Raw genomic sequence first — 7,581 nt, forward strand, 5'->3', positions numbered from 1 at the left:
GGTGCCCACAGTGCTATATACTGTGTCGACTGTGTTATATACTACGTGGGCAGTGTTATATACTGCATGGGCTATGTTATATACTACATCAGCTGTGCAATATAATACGTGGCTGTGCTATATACTACGTGGACTGTTGTGAATTCTGTTGTGGGTTCTGCTCTTGGGCTCCCTCCGGTGGTTATAAGTGGTAGTGCTGCTGTTTGTCCTTCACAGCAGTCATCAGGTGCTTCCACTTTGGACGGGGCTATTTAGTCTTGCTTCACCCTTTAGTGAGTGCCAGTTGTCCATTGTTTCTCTGGAGGATTCACATCTCTGCTTGGTTTCTCCTGCTGGATTGTCCAAATCATCAAAGATAAGTCCTGGCTTTGTTTTTGCAGTCCACATGCGGTGGACTTTATAGTTCAGTGAATTGCTATGTTTTTTCTTGTCCAGCTTTGTCTGTGTAAGGATTTATTCAGCCAAGTTGGAAGCTCTGGAGTCGCAGAGTTACCCTCCATGCCTTTAGTTAGGTGTGGAGATTTTTGTATTCTCTGTGGTGGATTTTTGTAGTATTTTTAATACTGACCGCATAGTACTCTGTCCTGTCTTTTCTTTCTAGGTAGCGTGGCCTCCTTTGCTAAATTCTGTTTTCAGTCTGCGTTTGTAATTTCCCTCTCCTCTCACAGTCAATATTTGTGGGGGGCTGTCTTTCCTTTGGGGATTTTCTCTGAGGCAAGATAGTTTTCCTGTTTCTTTAGGGGTAATTAGTCCTCCGGCTGTGACGAGGTGTCGAGGGAGTGACAGGAACATCCCACGGCTACTTCTAGTTACGGTGTTAAGATCAGGGTCTGCGGTCAGTATAGAGGCCACCTACTCCAGAGCTCGTCCATGCTGCTCCTAGGCCACCAGATCATAACAGTGGGCTGTGTAATTTACTACATGGCTGTGCTATATACTGGGTTGGCTCTGCAATATACTGCATCGGCTGTGCAATATACTGAATCGGCTGTGCAATATACTACGTGGCTGTGCTATATACTACATGGGCTGTGCTATATACTACGTGGGCTGTGCTGTATACTACGTGGCTGTGCAATATACTATGTGGGCTGTGCAATATACTACGTGGGCTGTGCAATATACTATGTGGGCTGTGCTACATACTACGTGGCTGTGCAATATACTGCGTGGGCTGTGTTATACACTACGTGGCTGTGTTATATGCTATGTGGGCTGTTATATACTACGTGAGCTGTGTTATATACTACGTGGCTGTGTTATATGCCATGTGGGCTGCTATATACTATGTGGCTGTGCTATATACTACGTGGCTGGCCGCGAACAATCAGCGACAGGCGCACTCCAGCAGCGAATTGGCGTGGGATTTGAACCACGCTTCGCTAATTGGTCACGGCCGGCCGAATTCTGTGTATTCATTGTATTATTCTAAAATCTTCATAAATAAACTACATATATATTCTAGAATACCCGATGCGTTAGAATCGGGCCAACATCTAGTATATACAGGTCCTTCTCAAAAAATTAGCATATAGTGTTAAATTTCATTATTTACCATAATGTAATGATTACAATTAAACTTTCATATATTATAGATTCATTATCCACCAACTGAAATTTGTCAGGTCTTTTATTGTTTTAATACTGATGATTTTGGCCTACAACTCCTGATAACCCAAAAAACCTGTCTCAATAAATTAGCATATTTCAACCGTCCAATCAAATAAAAGTGTTTTTTAATAACAAACAAAAAAACCATCAAATAATAATGTTCAGTTATGCACTCAATACTTGGTCGGGAATCCTTTGGCAGAAATGACTGCTTCAATGCGGCGTGGCATGGAGGCAATCAGCCTGTGACACTGCTGAGATGTTATGGAGGCCCAGGATGCTTCAATAGCGGCCTTAAGCTCATCCAGAGTGTTGGGTCTTGCGTCTCTCAACTTTCTCTTCACAATATCCCACAGATTCTCTATGGGGTTCAGGTCAGGAGAGTTGGCAGGCCAATTGAGCACAGTAATACCATGGTCAGTAAACCATTTACCAGTGGTTTTGGCACTGTGAGCAGGTGCCAGGAAGCATGAAGTGCTCCAAAATCTCCTGATAGCTAGCTGCATTGACCCTGCCCTTGATGAAACACAGTGGACCAACACCAGCAGCTGACATGGCACCCCACACCATCACTGACTGGGTACTTGACACTGGACTTCAGGCATTTTGGCATTTCCTTCTCCCCAGTCTTCCTCCAGACTCTGGCACCTTGATTTCTGAATGACATGCAAAATTTGCTTTCATCAGAAAAAAGTACTTGGGACCACTTAGCAACAGTCAAGTGCTGCTTCTCTGTAGCCCAGGTCAGGCGCTTCTGCCGCTGTTTATGGTTCAAAAGTGGCTTTACCTGGGGAATGCGGCACCTGTAGCCCATTTCCTGCACACGCCTGTGCATGGTGGCTCTGGATGTTTCCACACCAGACTCAGTCCACTGCTTCCTCAGATTCCCCAAGGTCTGGAATCGGTCCTTCTCCACAATCTTCCTCAGGGTCCGGTCACCTCTTCTCGTTGTACAGCGTTTTCTGCCACATTGTTTCCTTCCAACAGACTTACCATTGAGGTGCCTTGATACAGCACTCTGGGAACAGCCTATTTGTTGAGAAATTTCTTTCTGGGTCTTACCCTCTTGCTTGAGGGTGTCAATGATGGCCTTCTTGACATCTGTCAGGTCGCTAGTCTTACCCATGATGGGGGTTTTGAGTAATGAACCAGGCAGGGAGTTTTTAAAAGCCTCAGGTATCTTTTGCATGTGTTTAGAGTTAATTAGTTGATTCAGAAGATTAGGGTAATAGGTCGTTTAGAGAACCTTTTCTTGATATGCTAATTTATTGAGACAGGTTTTTTGGGTTATCAGGAGTTGTAGGCCAAAATCATCAGTATTAAAACAATAAAAGACCTGACAAATTTCAGTTGGTGGATAATGAATCTATAATATATGAAAGTTTAATTGTAATCATTACATTATGGTAAATAATGAAATTTAACACTATATGCTAATTTTTTGAGAAGGACCTGTATATATATATTAAATTGAAGCACATTGTAATAACATAGGGTGCAGATCCAATTCAGAACTTTACCTGGTCCACATTAGATGCCTTTTTTGGTGCATATCCCAATAGCAATGTTTCGGTTCCTCATCCTGGAACCTTTCCCAAGGAAAATTTTGCCGGTGAAAGGAACGGAGATGTTGCTATTTGGCTATGTACCAATAAAGGCATCTAATTTATTCACTTTAATGAATATATGTATATATATATATATACTGTATATATATATATTTTTTTATATATATATAATTACGTACATAAATATTTATATTAAGTAGAACACTAATATATATATATATATATATATATATATATATATATACTTTTTTTTTTGCTCCTTAATAAATGAATTAATGACTCTATGATTTTTCTGTAACTTGTGATTTTCTGCATATAAATACCATGGCACGTTACATTTGCTATTCTATTTATCCACACAGTTGTGATGTTAGGAAATAGCCATCTGTGAAGCAATTCTCTTTCTGTGTGCTGCAATCCTAGGCAACATCCGCAGAATCACTTCTACTACCTACAGCAAGAGCAGCAGCAATCATCTGACTCCCTCTGCTGACAGCTGTGGGGGGCTGAGGCTGCAGACAGGTACAGTCCATGCATAGAAGGGGATTAAATGGGCAGGAGACAGTATTCATAGGAGATAGAACTTTATTCTCCTATTTATTAGCTGCCATAAGAGATGGAAAGGAGACTGCAGAGGCAATCCCACCGTGTAACACAAGCTGCTCTGCTCTGTACCATTGTGTGCTCCCTTATCATCACCAGTCACAGGCACCTGGTATACTGACTGCTGCTACCGTAATTACACAGTGCGCCGCAGCTTTGTCTCCCATCAGAGCAGGATCTTGCCCTCCTCCTCCCTTAGGAAGCAAACAGTAGTAGCTGCAGACTAGCATCCTGCATGTATGCAGCAGGGACAGCTTCTAACTCTGGGCACAATGCCTCATACATTGTCCAATGTAGCAGAGCTCCGCTTGTCAGCTGTAGTATATTGAGTTTGTCTTTCGGCACAACTCATCATGACATCACCATCTCTGTTTATAGGACTGCAGGAAAAGCTTAGGATCATCTGGAACAAACAATGCAGGTACATGACAAATCCAGCACTGCTACATCTAAAAAGTCTATATCTTGTATCATCAGTCAACTAGAGAAATAAGCTTAGGCTGACACAGGATAGTTCAGAAGACTCTGTGTAAGAGGAACCTAAAGGTATATACTTTTCTTTTCACTTGTGCTTTAACAAATGAGTCAATGAAAAAAAAATAGCGGCCACTTTTAATTCGATATGCCTCAGTAGAAGTATATATTTTTGTATCTATCTATCTACATATGCCTGTGTGAGTAATAATAGGGTGTGTATATATATATATATATATATATATATATATATATATATATATATATATATATATTTTATTATATATAAATGAAAATGTATATATATATATATATATATATATAATTCTACCTACTACACACTAATATATATACACACACCTATATATATATATATATTTTTTTTTATTAAATGAGCTAGCTATTCTTGTTTTCTTGCACACCTGCTGATAACGCATCCTGTACTTTCTCAGTGCATCATTTCATATGCTCAACTCCTTCAGCTCTGCTAAATCTATATGATACCGTAGCGGGGAAAAAAAGAATGCAAGAAAGCAAAGATATTACTTCAAACAATGTGACTGTCGACAATGGGACAGATATAGGCTATAAACACACTGCAATGCCAAGTGAGGTCCACAGCTGCTATAATGGGATGTCCTGCATAATGCCCCTCATACCATCCCGATGAGTGATGTGAGTGATGCAGCCTAATAAGCAGCCACACTCTTTGTATAGATGAAATTGTCAGTATTTCCAGGAAAGCATCTCTTACCTGTTCTGCAGACATCCAGAAAGTGAGTGAGACATTCATCCATTCATTGCTCCTCCTGCCCCTTGGTCCTGACTGTGAATGGAGTCAATTGGTGAGTTGTTCTCCACAGCTTCTTCTAATACAGAGCAGACTGTAATCCCTCAGAGAACAGCCCAGTCTGTAATCCTGGATCCTGCACACAAATACACCAGGATCTCATCATCTCCCAACCTCAGCGCACTGGTGAATTCCTATTTTAATGGGAGAGATATTTCCTCTGCAAGCTGCAAAAAACTGTAGGGGGCTAGAGCATTCATAGTGCTGCCAAGCAGACCAAACTGCCACCTCCTGCTACCAGCTGGTGCACATGTCTCTGCAGAACCGCACACACCACCAGCAGACAGGCACACGGTACCCTCCTGTGACATCAACTCCTACATCTACCCAGAGACTGTGTGTGTCTGCAGTCAATTGGGATAATTATTACTGTCAGTTTTCCCCTTTTTCCACATATCACTTCTGTAATCTAAAACAATTCCAAGACTGTTGGTTTGGGTAGATTCCAATGCGAGCCCTGACAGCCAAGTGAGTTAGAGCGATGGTGGAGCTCAGTGCTTACATTCATAATATTAGAAGACCTAACACATCCAAGAGAATTTCAGGATAACACTTCCCAGAGAACTCAGCTTCACATGTCTGTATTCTTTCAAATGAGAAAAGGCAGATGGAAACTGCACCACAGGCTCAGATGCAGAAAACAGACAGCATTTATTATAGGGTTTTATTGTAGATTGATTTATAGATAGCTAGATCAAAGATAAGATATACATATATATATATACATAAACAGTGAGAGGATAGAAAATATATATATATATATAGGTAGATAAAATATAGACAGACAGATAAATATATAGAGAGATAGATAATAGATAGAGAGAAAGATAGATAGATAATAGATAGATTGATATTTAAGAAGGTGAAACAGCACACTATATATTCAAACACGGTTGGTGGAAGGAATACCGCAATTTATCCGTTATTTGCAAAAATATAAAGAAGACAAAGTAGCCAGCACTCCAGTATTTACCAAAACATCGCCATGCCACTTGGGCTGAATAAAGTCCACTTTATTTTTTGGTAAATACTGGAGCGCTGCCTGCTTTGTCTTCTTTACATTTTTTATCTTTTTAGATAGATAGATAGACAGATAGATAGAGGAATAGATATATATGAGAAATATAGATAGAAGATGGATAAGATATACAGTAGATAAGATATAGATAGATAGCTAGATAGATAATAGATGAAAGATAGATAGATGATTGATAGATAGATAATAGATGATAGATAGAGAGATAATAGATAGATGATAGATATATAATAGATAGCTAATAGATGATAGATAATAGATAAATACTGGAGCGCTGCCTGCTTTGTCTTCTTTATATTTTTTATCTTTTTAGATAGATAGATAGACAGATACATAGGTACAGAAATAGATATATATGAGAAATATAGATAGAAGATGGATAAGATATACAGTAGATAAGATATAGATAGATAGATAATAGATGAAAGATAGATAGATACCGGTAGATTATTATTATTATTATTATTTATTGTTATAGCGCCATTTATTCCATGGTGCTTTACATGGGAGGAGGGGTATACATAATAAAAACAAGTACAATAATCTTAAAAAATACAAGTCATACCATAACTGGTACAGGAGGAGAGAGGACCCTGCCCGCGAAGGCTCACAATCTACAAGGGATGGGTGAGAATACAGTAGGTGAGGATAGAGCTGGTCATGCAGCGGTTTGGTTGATCGGTGGTTACTGCAGGTTGTAGGCTTGTCGGAAGAGGTGGGTCTTCAGGCTCTTTTTGAAGGTTTCGATGGTAGGTGAGAGTCTGATGTGTTGTGGTAGAGGGTTCCAGAGTAGGGGTGATACGCGAGAGAAATCTTGTATACGATTGTGGGAAGAGGAGATAAGAGGGGAGTAGAGAAGGAGATCTTGTGAGGATCGGAGGTTGCGTGTAGGTAAGTATCGGGAGACGAGGTCACAGATGTATGGAGGAGACAAGTTGTGGATGGCTTTGTACGTCATGGTTAGGGTTTTGTAGTGGAGTCTCTGGGCAATGGGGAGCCAGTGAATGGATTGACAGAGGGGAGAGGCCGGGGAATAGCGGGAGGACAGGTGGATTAGTCGGGCAGCAGAGTTTAGAATAGATTGGAGGGGTGCGAGAGTGTTAGACGGGAGGCCACAGAGTAAGAGGTTGCAGTAGTCAAGGCGAGAGATGATGAGGGCATGGACTAGGGTTTTTGCAGATTCTTGGTTGAGGAATGTACAGATTCGTGAAATATTTTTGAGTTGAAGTCGGCAGGAAGTGGAAAGGGCTCGGATATGTGGTTTGAAGGAGAGATCAGCATCAAGGATTACCCCGAGGCAGTGAGCTTGTGGGACTGGGGAGAGTGGGCAGCCGTTTACTGTAAAGGATAGGTTCATTGGGGGGGTCGCGTGAGATGGGGGAAAGATGATGAATTCTGTTTTGTCCATGTTAAGTTTCAGAAATCTAGTGGAGAAGAAG

General features: G+C 40.7%; 1 protein-coding gene across 4 annotated transcripts in view; it reads right to left on the reverse strand.

Moving 5' to 3' along the window:
• Window positions 1-5,497, reverse strand: part of HTR2C (5-hydroxytryptamine receptor 2C) — a 720,745-nt gene extending 715,248 nt beyond the window's left edge. For 2 of the 4 annotated variants that reach the window (XM_077285389.1, XM_077285386.1), the window contains exon 1: window positions 5,011-5,497. The gene's annotated coding sequence lies outside the window, so the exon portion shown is untranslated. The remainder of the gene's footprint in view (window positions 1-5,010) is intronic. The other 2 variants (XM_077285392.1, XM_077285387.1) reach the window with 2 other exon arrangements.
• Between the last annotated feature and the right edge of the window lie 2,084 nt (window positions 5,498-7,581).

Source organism: Ranitomeya variabilis, chromosome 2 (assembly GCF_051348905.1).
Source record: "Ranitomeya variabilis isolate aRanVar5 chromosome 2, aRanVar5.hap1, whole genome shotgun sequence".
NCBI lineage: Eukaryota > Metazoa > Chordata > Amphibia > Anura > Dendrobatidae > Ranitomeya > Ranitomeya variabilis.